This window comes from Anabrus simplex, chromosome 1 (assembly GCF_040414725.1).
Source record: "Anabrus simplex isolate iqAnaSimp1 chromosome 1, ASM4041472v1, whole genome shotgun sequence".
In the NCBI taxonomy this organism is placed as follows: domain Eukaryota; kingdom Metazoa; phylum Arthropoda; class Insecta; order Orthoptera; family Tettigoniidae; genus Anabrus; species Anabrus simplex.
The window spans coordinates 1,060,903,706-1,060,918,410 of NC_090265.1; the positions used below are offsets into that span (position 1 = coordinate 1,060,903,706).

The following is a 14,705-nucleotide window of genomic DNA, read 5'->3' on the forward strand; positions in this document are numbered from 1 at the left end:
TCCTGTCAATACATTGACTCTTTGCCAACCCTTCTATGTCTGAATGTGGTCTTTAAATATACACAATACCAGGACGAGTAATCGAAATACCTAATGCAGAATTTACATTTCTAATATTTAACACACTATCAGCTGCAGCTTGGAAGTTAATTAAGTCACCCGACGACATTCCTATTTACTCGAAATGGACAAGAAGTTGCAGGTTATAAATTTCAATTTTTGTCCGTATAGAAGATCTACTTGTGATACAAATTCTTATAATTTTGTTAATTACCACCTATTCAATACAATAAAAACGTAATAAAAACTTACATATTTATTAAGTTGTTGATATGGTACATGTTTCGCTCCTTTTTCGTGAGCATCATCAGCCAATTATTATTTACTTAAGGTTATATAAGATCATGAATCTATTCTATTGGATTAAGATTATGCTTAATCAGGTTTACAAGTAAATGTAACTGTAACTGATGAGTTTGAGTTAGAGCAGGACACAGGTGATAACATTCTGAAGCCACCGGTTGTGAGAAGGGGAAGATATACTTTCAGTGAATTGTAAAGATTTCTGTTTGTTTGTTGTGCCAAACATGTAAATTCTGCACCCATAATAAATACATTGTACATTAAAAGCTGTTTAGAAACATACAGTGTGTCCCAATCAACCCAAACACCTGTTAGAATAGGGACATCCATTTAAAATACCGAGTGTCCCTATTGACCCCGTCACTGGGGTGAATAGGGACAGCCCTTTAAAATAATATATACCATTATACAACTACAGGAAAATATTCTGTGTGTATAAAATATAAACATGCAAGTTCCTTTTTAATAGAGAAAATTACCCCATTAAAGTTAACCAATTCCTTCAAAAGTTACTAAGCAAAAACCGAAAAAACTGTCCCTATTCACCCCATTTTACGGTACATAAAAGTGGTAGGGGATACCGTGGGTGGTATTCTACCATGGAATACAAGTCGGCATTCATCTTCCAAAATATTAAAAATACTACACACACCCCCAGGTCTAGCCCTCCCCCCCCCCCCCACCTACAAACTATCCTATGGGCGCCCTTGAATAGTGTAGTTGGACAGTTCGCTGTTGACGGAAGGTAGGGTAAACTCTGTTTAGTCCGTAATACTGGATACTCCGTGATACTTTTTTTATTTGTCTCCATCACGGAGTTGCAAGAGGTGATTTAGTTCAGAAATGAACCAACTGATAGTGGGGGCATTCTAGTTCGAAGCTGTAGAAGAATCTCGCAGTTGAAGACAGTGTCGTGGGCTGAGGGAGTGTTTTTGTCTTTCAAGGATGATTTTTGTGTGTTTATTTTTTTGTGGTAATAGTGGATACCTGTTGGATTATATATTACATGTGCTTCAGAAGACGTTTAGAACCTTTAAAGTTAAGGTAAGTGATCGTGAAATAACCCTTTAAGAAGACTTAACTTTAAAATCATCTTACATAATAACGCTTATGAAATGTAACTAAGTTCTTTTTTTATGTGTTTGAGTGTGTATTACCGTTGCCTACGTATTACTCACTCCACTGCTTGATAAAAAAAATGATATACATATCGGACGCAGACTTTTTCTCGTAATATGAATTTTGTAATTCTATTACAGGTCAAGTCCAGTAAGATTTGACTCCAAGGGACTACTAGGTCATCTGCAAGAAGAAAATATTCTCAAGAAAATTTTTTTTTTTTTGCTAGTTGCTTTACGTCGCACCGCCGACACAGATAGGTCTTACGACGACGATGGGACAGGAATGGGCTAGGAGTGGGAAGGAAGCGGCCGTGGCCTTAATTAAGGTACAGCCCCAGCATTTACCTGGTGTGAAAATGGGAAACCACGGAAAACCATCTTCAGGGCTGCCGACAGTGGAGTTCGAACCTACTATCTCCCGAATACTGTATACTGGCCGCACTTAAGCGACTACAGCTATCGAGCTCGGTCAAGTAAATATTATTTTGTATAAATCGGTATGACTCCTACTTAGCATTATTAACTGTCTATATAAACCTAAATTGGTACCAGTATTAATTAATTATAATTAAAGCATTAATTGATCGATCAATTAATTTTAATGTTTCAGAAATGCCATCAAAGAAAGGAATGGCTTCAGGAAGTAAAAAAAAAATACAGTCTGGGTTTAAAGAACGTTCTTACTCATCTCGAACCACGCAGGAAGTTTTACGTAAAATCAAAGGTGAAAAGTAGAGTGTTTATAAGGCTAGTAAACATTTCTCAATTCCATGGTCGACACTGAGAAGTTACGTATCTAAATATCTCGTGGAAAAGTTTCAATGAAGATGTTGAAGAAAATAATGGTGTCGAATGGATTGAATGCAGTTTTTTCGTGTTTGGCATCATTGTTCGTGCCAGAATGTGAGTAATATTAATAACGAAGTTGTTTTTATGTGTAATGGATGTGCAAGTGATTCTGATAGTTTAGAACCTTTAAAGTTAAGGTAAGTGATCGTGAAACCTGAAACAACACGTTAAGGAGGCTTAACTTTAAAATTATCTTACATAATAACAGCAATGCTACCAACGCTTATGAAATGTAACTTATCGCGGGATAGAAGGAACTTGCACTGCCTTCGTGATGTCCAGGCCGTACTGTAACGAGCGCGGGAAATAAATCAGCTGATCGTTAGGGGGAAGTTTAGCACATGAGTTAGTAGAGTTAAACATAGATTTTCGCAGTTTTATTGAAATTTTTAACGATGGCCGTGTGTTCACTCAGATATATGTGAGAATGAGTCGTCATCGACTGCATTATTAAGTGGAAAGTCGTTAATTAGTGAAGAAAAAGTGTGAGCGTGTATTTATGTGAAGCTATAGGTTAAGAAGATCGTTCTTCAGTGTTTTAATTTTGTAGTTTATTTGTGTACAGTTATATTTATAGTGTAAAATTAATTGAGTTAGTGCATTCTGTGTTTTATTATTAACCACGAATTGTATATACTTGAATTAAGATGATCAGTGAGGGAAATCACCATGCCTAAGAGTTGCTGTTTGCCTGGCTGCAAAGCCAATTATAAATAAGGAGAGTACACTCCGGTATTAGTGTTTCCTTCTGATGAAGAACGAGTTAAGTTATGGAAGAAGGCTATTTCCAGGGGGAATTTAATAGTTAATCACAACACAGTTGTGTGTATTAAGCACTTTCCTAAAAATCACATCCTGAGAGAAATAAGAGTGTCCCGTCCAGATGAGTTAATTTTTTTTTTATTACGGTATGTCATAAACATGGGTAACATTAGGTAGACCCTATATTTTTATGTAATCAGACCTACGGCTTATCTGAATTCGGTGTATTTGAAAATGCAAGTCTTATTTATGAGTATCACCGAGCTCGATAGCTGCAGTCGCTTAAGTGCGGCCAGTATTCGGGAGACAGTGGGTTCGAACCCCACCGTCGGCAGCCCTGAAGATGGTTTTCTGTGGTTTCCCATTTTCACGCCAGGCAAATGCTGGGACTCTACTTTAATTAAGGCCACGGCCGCTTCCTTCCCATTCCTAGACCTTTCCTCTCCCATCGTCACCGTAAGACCTATCTGTGTCGGTGCGACGAAAAGCAAATAGCAAAAAAAAAAAATTAAAAAATGAGTATCAAACAGCAGTGTGATTTATGTAAATCTTGTCTCCTGACAGATTCAGATCTTATTTATGAATTACCTCCAGAAGTAAGATACCTATCTGAATTTCCTAAATCGAGGGGGCTTAAGTATCCATCAGACATGTCAATAGAACTTGGAATTGAGGTGTACAAAGTACTTTGTGTGTTAGTGTCAGATACATATAAGATGGTATTTCTAAATTCAGACGATCCTAAGTGTGTCACAAAATCCCTGGCTTTGGAGTCAATGCAGTTGGAAGATTCATTAGTCATTTGTGACTGCGGGAAGAAATTGGAAGACCTGGCCGGACAGTGTAGGCCTATATATATTTGGGTGAATATATTTTTAAATAACTTTTCCAAAATTCACACCGACTTGAGTATTCAACAAAGTGCTTCAAAGAGAGCAGACCTGCTCCATACTGGTGTAACTTCCTGTAAGAGGTCCAGGAAAGCTGCAGTGTTCATGGAGTGGAAACAGTGAGGTACAGAAATAATTTATGTTTGTAATAAATAGTAATGGTAATTGGCTGCATGTTTTCTGTCAGTGTGTACGTTGTGAATGTTCCAGTTGACCAGAAAATGGATAAAATCGCAAGAATATGTCTCAAAGTGTTAGGCTACACTCACGCAAACGAACATATATACGCGAGAAATAGAACGTTACGGAGAAGGATATGCATAGTATGTCAGAATTAACAAATATTTGAGGATAGGTTTTGGTTTTATAAGGTGTTAACAGTTCTTTAAGTAATTTAAACGAGTGTGTTATTTAAGCGGAGCGTATGCGTATTGAACCCGAGTGACTTAGGCCCATAATCAATCATGATTTGATCGGTAAAATAATATGATACATTTATTGAAATACAGAGGAGTGTATTTGAAAATATTTCGTTTAGGTAATGTCGAAATCAGAGCGAAGGAAGGACGACAGACTGGAGCCTGACGGATTAGCTCAACACGACAACTTTTAGCTACTTCACAGCAGGGAATATCATTAGTTGGCGTACAAGTAAATACAGAGTCCACAAATAAGTCTTGGTCAGAAAGAGGAAGGGGGAGAGTCATACAAAGAAAACTCACCACATGAGTAAGACCTTGGGATATTTTTGGTAGGACGGAAATTCCATGACCTCATGGAAAATTACAGCGGCTGAGTGTACGTTCGCTAGCCTAAGTTCGAGCAGGTGGAGATTTAAATCACGTGACCGCTTGCCGGCCAATAGTAAAAATTTGATGGGAGACTCAGTGATACCATCTTAAGGAATGAGGGATGAGATATTTTCGTAACTACAAAAGTATTCAGTAATAAATTAATATGAGTACGCGGATGGATGTAATGAATTTATTAGATGTCACGCATGGAAAAATAATCAATACTTATTGGCAAATTAAATAAATTGAAGGCTGGATTTCTTGGAAACCGGACAGCTTGAATCTCATTGGCTGAAAGAAGACCACGTTGTCAGAGACGCTTACGAAGGCGCGAAATGTGAGGAGCTAAATCCATCCATATCTCCTAAATCTGTGATCACCTGGAGTTCATATTTTATCCAGCAGATATGCTAGCGGAGTGGATTAATTTGATGTAAATTTTAACTTCCAATTCGGAGTGCAAGTACCGATATTAAAAATCCACCCCTCCCTCAGGGGTATGACGTCAACAAATCCGCGGGAAAAAGGCTTCATCCATATATACAGGCAAGGGATCCTCGCCAGTACACTTGTCTTGAATCGTTGGAGCTGAATTGACGGTCGCCAGCACACGTGAATTGAATATCGGGAGCTGAACTGTTGGTCGCCGGTAACTTAGAATTCTACGGACGTACAGTCATTTAATGGCGCGAGCATCCGCCGGTGTTTGTAAAATGTGATCGCGCTCAAGCATCAGGAATTAGAAAATGTTAACGTAGGACAGTGTTTGTCCTTTGTGAATATCAGTGATGTAAAGTAATTATCCTGCAAGAGAGTAGTATAAAATATATCACCATAAGTACGTACATAATAGACTGTGTGACGAACAGTACTTTAAGGAAGTAGTAGCCTGTACTTAGCTATACCGAACCGATGTCATGAACACGTCAAGAATGCCGTATAAATCGGGCGTATCGCGACGGGCGAAATAGTTGACACCTCGTCGTACGTGTCCAGGTCCATTGTGCGGTAGGTGGACGAAGATTAAATAGTGTAAATATATTAAATTCTTGGGTCTAGGATAGAAATTTGTTGTATCCAAATTAAAGTATACAGTGTTAACGTAGTAAATGGTGAAGGTTTGTGGTAATCAAGATATGAGTGTAAAATAATAATGTGCCAGGAAATCTTTTGTGAAACTACGCCATCAAGGATGGAGGAATAAAACGCAGAGAGGGGCCGAATGAAGCCTCTCGTCTGCAAAGCTGCAATGGAATACCGATAACTAAGATGAGTACTAAACTGTAAAATATATTTGGGAAATGTTATCGTGATGGGAAAAATGGGAATAATTTGATTATACCTGGTTACCTTCTGTAACAAGATGGGTCGCTTAACGACCCCATCCTAAATTTGTAGCACGGACAGTAGTAAATCATAATAATGTAAATAATCGGGTCTTTTATGTATTCAGTTTGTTGGAGATGTAAATTTGTATATATAGTGTAGTACGTTAAGTCATGCATGCATTCATATTTTCTTTGTAGTCGATAATTTTCTTTACATTTGATTTTGATTATGCTAGTTAAATAAGACCCGATATGTGCTTTTATGTTTTGTCATTTTAACGAGCCATTTAATGACATGGAAGGAAAATCCAGCCTCGCCATACCAAGAGTGTTTTGTTGAAATTAATATGGTCATATTTTCAAAGTGAAGTTGTTAAATTTGTGAGATGCGATTAATATAATATTTCCAAGTAAATCATATCTGGAGTGTTTAGTGCCAGAATAAATTGAATTTGTAAAAGGGGTTATGCGTTAAACATAATAAGAGTGGACTACCGTATTACAGGCGAAATTATTATTTTTTTAAATATTAATAATAATAATAAATAAATAATATAACTATTTTTCTTAAAGAAGATATTTCTTTTTTAAATATGATTTGGAGATAATAATAATTCATGTGATCAAGTGTTGAGTTTATTGGGAATCATTTAATGACGGGAGGTCGTTTTAATTTGGAATTAAAGTGCGTGATAACTTAATTTGATCGATTAATAATATTGAAATGTAGATCGGTGTTAATAATCCGTACATGTTAATGAACGTGTGGTTTAAATTACGGTCCAATTTTTTTTTTACGTATAAATGTCGCGTTTTGAAGTTGCGATTCATTAGCCGGAACATGTAGTGCTAATATTACGAGACCATGATTGTCAAATTTTGGTAAATATAATTTCAAGATGTTACGATTATTTGTGGAGAATGAACTAAGGCATAGATCCAAATGAGATAGAAAATGTGAAAGAATTTGCAGTCAGATAATAAAAGGTCGTACGATGTCCGAAATGAATAAATAAGTCAGTTGATAATTCTGTGAGGAATAAATAAATGAATCGAGGAATATTGAGATAGAGAGGAAAATAAATTCCGTACGAGAGACACTTAGGATATTGATATGAGTGTAAAATGTACGGGCAGTGTCACAGAGAAATACTGAGTTACGCAGCGGGTAGAATTCGAACCCGTGACAGCATGTACGAAATAAATAGACTGCACAGTTATTCGTTGAGATACAACGGATCTAAGGATAATGAGAGTTCAGATTCCACAGAAATGGTCGTATATTGTATTCATTGTAATAACGAGTGAGGACAATCATGATGTCGTGATAATAATAATAATAAATATTGCAGATAAAGGATTGGACCGCCTTAATTAATTGAGCGTTGATAACGATGTTAAACGGGAATCTAATTGAGAATATGCAACCGATAATAATAACAATGTAAGGACGATGTTAAATCACCGCGGTCGGATTAATAATAATTGTCATAATAATAACTGTAATGATGTCGTTGGTTGATCAGTGAATTAATTTGTAATTGCGACCGATATCTTAATATATAATTTGGCGGAAGTGACCGGTCTATTAATAATAATAACCTCTTAAGTGACGTGAATAACAATAATAATATCTTGAGTCACCTATTAATTAATAATAATAATAATAATAATAATAATAATAATAATAATAATAATAAAATTTCGAGGATGATAATTTCATGAAGATTGTGACGAGCGTGGATTAAATTATTTGGTAACAACGTCCCTCTATTAGTATGTTGAATAATGAGAGTGATAATATTAGAATCATTTTTTTTTACCGCGTTATTGTACGGTTTCCGTACGGGACGATGTTACAGTCATACTTGCGTGTTTGTTTACTTCGCTCGCGATGCGAGGGGGGCCATGGCCACGGTATTTCCCACCGCTTCTCGTTATCTCATCTGTGTCAGTAGTCTACTGAGGCTAACTGGTGACAATTCAGATCACATGTAAATAAAATGTAAATGCTAATTCATTGGTATGGTACCAGCTGGATATCGTAAGATAGGAACTGTCCGTGGAATCCAGTTTTCGCATTTCACGAGAAACATTACCCAGTCCGAGTACCGGTCTCGGAAAAATGTATATAGCCGGAGTACATCATCTTAGTTAAATCGGGAAGCCGACCGTAACATGGGTTATGCTCGGGCTCCCGATAGAAGGAAGCTATATCCTTGAGTAACGGTTCGATTCAAATGGAATCGATCCGTAAATTATACCTCCAAAATGTCATTTTATTTCAGAAGCAACGCAGCAAGATATTGATACCACTTGCGGTATGGCAAGTGATTTATATATGTAACATGTGTGTAAATTCAAATATTGTTGCCACGTGTATCAAAGTTTTATACGTCAAATGGCGTAATAAACCGCTCCTTCTGGCAAATTATTTCAAAGGAAACCACTCTCATAATCTTTTTATTGTAGTTAGATAATGCCCTTTTTAAAGTAACAGTCACTTCCTAGTCCTATCATGGAGTCCTTAAATTCAAGTTACAATCGAGCCTTCCCCCTTTTAATTTTAAGTTGCTCCGTTCATCCCCGTGTTCTATTATGCCGTTATATTTATATTTGATGATTTAAATAATGAACCGACACCCCTGAGATAAATGCTAGTCTGGGACTCGGGAGGTGGACGGGTGCAAAATGGCTGGCCCAAAGTGGGGCTTTAAGAACGGCAAAGTGTTGCTTTAAGAACGGCAGAGAGGCAAATTTTATTGCTAATCAATTTTTATATATTTATACTTTTTTCAAAATTTTATATTTTTAAATTTTTGATTTTTATTAATTGATGACCGCATCACGGTCAAGTGTGTGTTCACTTGTAACGTAGTATCATGCTAGAGTAAGGTTAGTTTCGAACGGAGCTAGATTTGACTAGTGTATTATTATAATCCATTGCTAATCTCTTCAAGTTTGGCAATGATTCAAAATTCAATAAGCTCGAAGATTTGATGTTTCTCTTTTTCCCATATGAAATTTAATATTATTTTGGTAATTCAGGACTCCATTTAAATGTCATTGGACATGAGATGAATATTATAAACAGCTGTTTAGGAAGGCTTGAAATGGTAAAAATTTACTGAGCACCAGTTCAAGTTATTATTTAAAAAGAGGTTGAGATGGTATAAATTAAAATTAACGTATTTCAGGGCAGGAGATTTCCAACTTCATCGTTGTTTTTAATGTTGTTGTTGTTGTTATATTGGAGCGGTTTATTGTGAAATCTTAGGCGCAAGCCAGCATTCAAGTTGAATGACCTGCAAATGTAAACAAGTTTTATAGTCAAAATTTTTTTTTGTTAAATGAAAGTTAGTGTAGGGGTATAATGTCATAGGATAGGGCCTAGACCCAATAGCGTATTCCTTCGTGTGCAGCAAGGTGAGAGGCCGATCGGCCCTTTTGCTTTCTCAAGAAAAGTTAGAATGTCTGACGACGGTGGGGAGCAATCCCAGGACATAGTGGTAGAAGGACAGGGAGAGGTGAAAACTCTCACGTTAGAGGACTTGATGCAAGCATTGGCTGCAAGTATTGGTCCAATGGAACGAAGGTTAGATCAATTACAGACTAATAGTGTTTCGGTAGAGAACAAAATAGATCAAGTACAGGCTAATAGTGTTTCATTAGAAAATAAAGTTGATCAAATGCAGGCCGATAATGTTTCAGCTAAACATGAACTTGTTGACAAAATCGACCAAGTACAGGCTGCGAGTGTTTCACTAGAGAATAAGATCGACCGAGTACAGGCTGCGTGTGAAATAAATAAATCAGAACTCAAGGCACAAATAGATGCAGTTCAGGCCGCGAGCGTAGCGATGGGACAGGAACTTAGGGACCAATTAACTCAAGTCCAGGAAGCATGTCACTTCGCGAAAGACGAATTAAAAGTGCACATGGATGCGTACATTACCATCGTTAATGAAAAGGTTGACCGCGTTAGAGATGAGGCTCAAATGGAACGCGCAGAAATTAAGGAAAAATTGAACGCTAGTGTCAAGGAACTCGCCGCTCTGCGATTAACTGATAAAAAAGACATAGAATCACACATAGAGGAAATTCGGGATGAGTGTAGGAAGGAGAATGACATCGTCCGGGGACAAGTAGAAGAAAAATGCGCGCAGATAGCTGGCACCTTGGACAAGCATGACAAGGGCATGAACGAGTTACGTGGGGAAGCCGCACGTACACTTGTCATCGTAGCAGGACTGAAAAACAAAGTCGAAGAACTGACAATAAATTTAGAAGACCGTAGCCAGAGAATAACTAAGTGCGAAGACGCAAACTTAGCGTTATTCCAGCGGACGGAAGACTTAATTGAACAGGGCCAATCATTTGCCGACACGGAAGTTCGCCTATTAGAACAATGCAAGGCGTATAATGGGCAAAATTCCGGCACAAAAGAAATAGCCAGTTGTAATCCCGACGGAATGGATGACATCCGAAAAGACTTGGAGATGTTGAAGGCTAGGTTGGAACCATCAGCGTCTAGCCAAGATTTTAACCTCCAATATCGCGAATACGAACCCCATGATAACCAGGTGATTCATAAGAAAGGAGGCCTATCCCATGCTGATACACACGGTTTCAAGTTTGAAAACAGAGATGGGTCGTCTACGTCATCAAGTGCTATCCCGACATCGGTGGTACACGTCATTAAGATGTCTGATGACAAGCCACCAAAGTTCGATGCCCGTGGGCATGTCACCCCGAAAGGTTTCATCCGGGAAATCGCCGGTTATATAAGTGAGAATAAAATACCAGTAGAGCGACAACTGCGAACAGTCGAGAAATTCCTAGACGGAGCACCAGCTGTATGGTTTAGGGCTTTCTTGTATACTTTTGAAGATTTTGAAGGATTTCGGCGGGCTTTTCTCCAAAAGTTCTGGAGTATTCAGGAACAGCAGGAGTTAAGGCTGGAAGTATACTCCAGACGATATTCGACATCTTCACCCACGAAATTTTCTGATTACTTTGTGGCACAATTTCACAAGCTACGGGAGCTTGATAATCCAATGAGCGAAACAGAATTGATTAGCGCCATTGGAAAGCAATTGCCATTCGAGGTCCAACGAATGATGATAGCGTCAAATGTCCAGACAGCTGTCGATGCGGAGGCTTTATTACGTCAATTAGACCTCACAACGCATCATTCGAACCCAAGACAAATTAGGAGCAGGGACCAACAGGTGAATAATATCGAACGGACAATCGAACCGAAGACCACTAGTACGAAGAACCAGGGAACTAGTACTGATCCAGAACCTCGTCGAACATATAATACGGAGTGGAAGCCGCGACAATGGACGAGACCAAGGAATTTTGCGGAAGGCAACCGGCAAACAAACCAAGGGAATTTTCGAGCCGACAGGGGATACCGTGGATTCCAGAGAAGTAATTATAGGCCGTATCCAGCTAGGAATCAAGGGAACCCGAGATATTACCAGGGAGGATCTCGTCAGGAGAAGGATGACAGATACCAAGAGTCTAGGCGGTATATAGAAGAGCTGAACAAGAGAAAATGGAAGGAGGCGATCCATGATCGAGGCCGTGATGAGGAAGCGACAGGAGCGGAGAGCTTGCAATTCCAAAGAGCAAGGAAAGGGGGCAGCGACCTGAACCCGAATGCACCGACGTTCGAATCTGAAGAACGGCTCGGGGCGAAAAAAAAAAAACGCCGAATTTTAACTGAAGAATGGATCATCGCAGAGGTCGATACATGGGTTGTGACCTCTGACGAATTAATTGACGATCCCGAAATCCAAATTTCAAAGGAAATTAAGAGACTACCAGTGATATACACTAGGATCAACCACGTGAGGGTTCGATCACTCATTGATACAGGCGCCAGCGTATCAGTAGTATCCCAAGTTCTGGTAAATGAACTACAATCCAAAGTAAACATCCCGATTATCCCAGTTTCAAATTTGAAGATTCGTGGAATTATCCCGGATAAATCCGTCATATGTAAGAACCAGGCATTATTGGACATCGAAATTGGAAATTCAAAATTTGCTCATACATTTATCATCATGAATAAAATCAACTATAACTTGATCCTAGGGGCCGATTTTATGACTGAATACCAGGCTGTGATTGATATGGGGATAACTCTGTCAGATTTAAGCACAGGGAAGGTATTGAGGATACAACCATGAACCCTCAGTCGGAGATAGGAGAGCATGAAGAAATTTGGAACACCGAAGTCGTGAATCCGCTTAGGACGGACGAAAGTGTCATGAGTGAGACGGATGATCATGTGACCTCTGATGATTATAAGCTGTTTGCGGCAGAATCGCAGGAAGGTGAAATCAACTGTGGGAAGGTTATAGCAGATAAAGTTAATGCAGCTGTAATAGGTCCCGAGGGGAAGGAAGATTTATTCAAAATTTTAACAAAGCATAGCGACACGTTTGGCTCAAAACCTGGAAAAATTGAAAATTTTGAATACGAATTAAACGTGAATGATTGGTCCCCGTATAAGAAGAAATTATATCCAATTGCCGAGAAATTCTATCCCCAAGTCCGCGAAGCTATTAGAGAAATGGAAGCAAGTGGATTGATTTCGAAGTCACCGACGCCATTTTTGAATCCTTTAGTGATAGTAAGGAAACCGGACGGATCAGTGCGCATTTGCCTTGATGCACGTGCTATCAACGAGAGATTAGTCCCAGAGTATGAGCAGGCCCCGCCTATTAAAGAGATCTTGAAGAGATTTAAAGATATGGAATATTTTACCACTTTTGACCTGACGTCATCGTTTCATCATATACTGTTGGAAGCTAAATCTAAGTTGTTGACGGGATTCTTATTCGATCAACAGACTTATGTTTTTAATCGTCTCCCGTTCGGTATTAAGAATGCGGGTTCGGTTCTCATTCGAGCTCTTGACCGCAATCTAAGTCCAAAGGTCAAAGAGGCGACTATCATGTATGTGGATGATATCTTGGTAGCTACAAGAACACTTTCGGAACACTTGGAAAATATTAATGAAGTCCTCACCGATTTAGGAAGGCATAACTTCAAGGTCAACCTATCGAAATCACATTTTTGTCAGAAGGAGGTGTTATTTTTGGGTCACCTTGTAGATGGAGATGGTGTGCGACCAAACCCAGTCAAAATTGAGGCCATTAGGATGTTTCCTAAGCCTACTAAAGTAAAACATGTTCGGCAGTTCCTTGGAATGTGTCAATTCTTCGCTGATCATTGCCCTGATTACACAACCGTAGTAGCACCATTGCAGGACCTGCTTAAGAAAAATAATCGATGGAAGTGGGACCATACTTGTGATGAGGCATTCGCTCAGACCAAGCAACGATTACTGCATAATGTTAAGCTCGGATACCCGGATTTCAGCCTCAAATTCATAATTCAAACAGACGCCTCAACCATAGGTATAGGAGCCGTATTACTGCAGGAAAACCCCGATGATCCAAGCATAAAAACCTATATTGCATTCATGAGCCGGAAATTGCGGAAGCATGAGATAAAGTACACTATCACAGAATTGGAAATGCTGTCTATCGTGAGCGCTTTGCAGTATTGGAAGAAGATCGTGTATGGTTTTCACATTGTTATCCGTACCGATCACAAAGCGCTGACGTTCATTATGAAAACCAATATGGCAAGCGAGAGGGTTAGCCGTTGGGCATTATTTATCCAGCAATTTGATCTAACAGTCGAACATTGCCCCGGGAAACTCAATATTTTGGCAGACACGTTGAGTCGACATCCAAACCCGGAGGAAGTCGTAATCCACCAAATTGAGTTGATAGAAGAGGATCAGGAGGTCTTAAGGAATCTGAAGGACATCGGAGCGATACAGAAGAGAGATGGGTTCACTAACTTGATGATAGAATTTTTTAACAAAATATTGCAGCCAGACAATCCACAGTATGACAGAGCTAGTAAATTATCAGCGAGCTACCATTATTTGAATGGGGTTCTTCATAAGTTTTTGGATGAGGAACACACGAAACTTCGCATAGTCATACCATCTGAAATGCAAATACCGGTAGTCAACCATGTACACCGGGTCATTGGACACGGAGGTATAGGGAAGGTTTTGGCAACTATCCAAGAGACATTCGTGTGGGCCAAGATGAACCAAACAGTCAGAAATGTACTACGATCATGTGACGTCTGCCAAAGGATTAAACCTAATCCGTACTTACTTAAGCAATCTCCGCGCCCACTGTTACCTACTGAACCCCGCGAGATATTCGCAATGGACCTGTACGGACCACTCCCCAAGGCCCGTAGGGGAAATCAATTCATTCTTGTTAGTTTAGATGTATTCTCTAAATTGGTAGCCTTGTATCCGCTGCAAAAGGCAAATTCTAAAACTGTACTACGAGGAATTACTTCACATATCATTCCACAGATGGGGAAGCCTAAGAAGATCCTTACTGATCATGGTAGTCAGTTCACATCTGCTGCGTTTGCAAATCAATTACGACAACTAGACATTCAGCATGTACTTAGTTCGATTCGCCATCCCGAATCGAATCCATCAGAGAGGATCATGCGAGAGATTGCAAAATTTTGCAGGATCTA

The 14,705-nt window shown here is 39.0% G+C and overlaps 1 protein-coding gene across 2 annotated transcripts in view; it reads right to left on the minus strand.

The window, feature by feature from the left end:
- Positions 1-14,705, minus strand: part of LOC136857969 (2-acylglycerol O-acyltransferase 2-A) — a 175,568-nt gene that overhangs the window by 27,284 nt on the left and 133,579 nt on the right. The window lies entirely within an intron of this gene.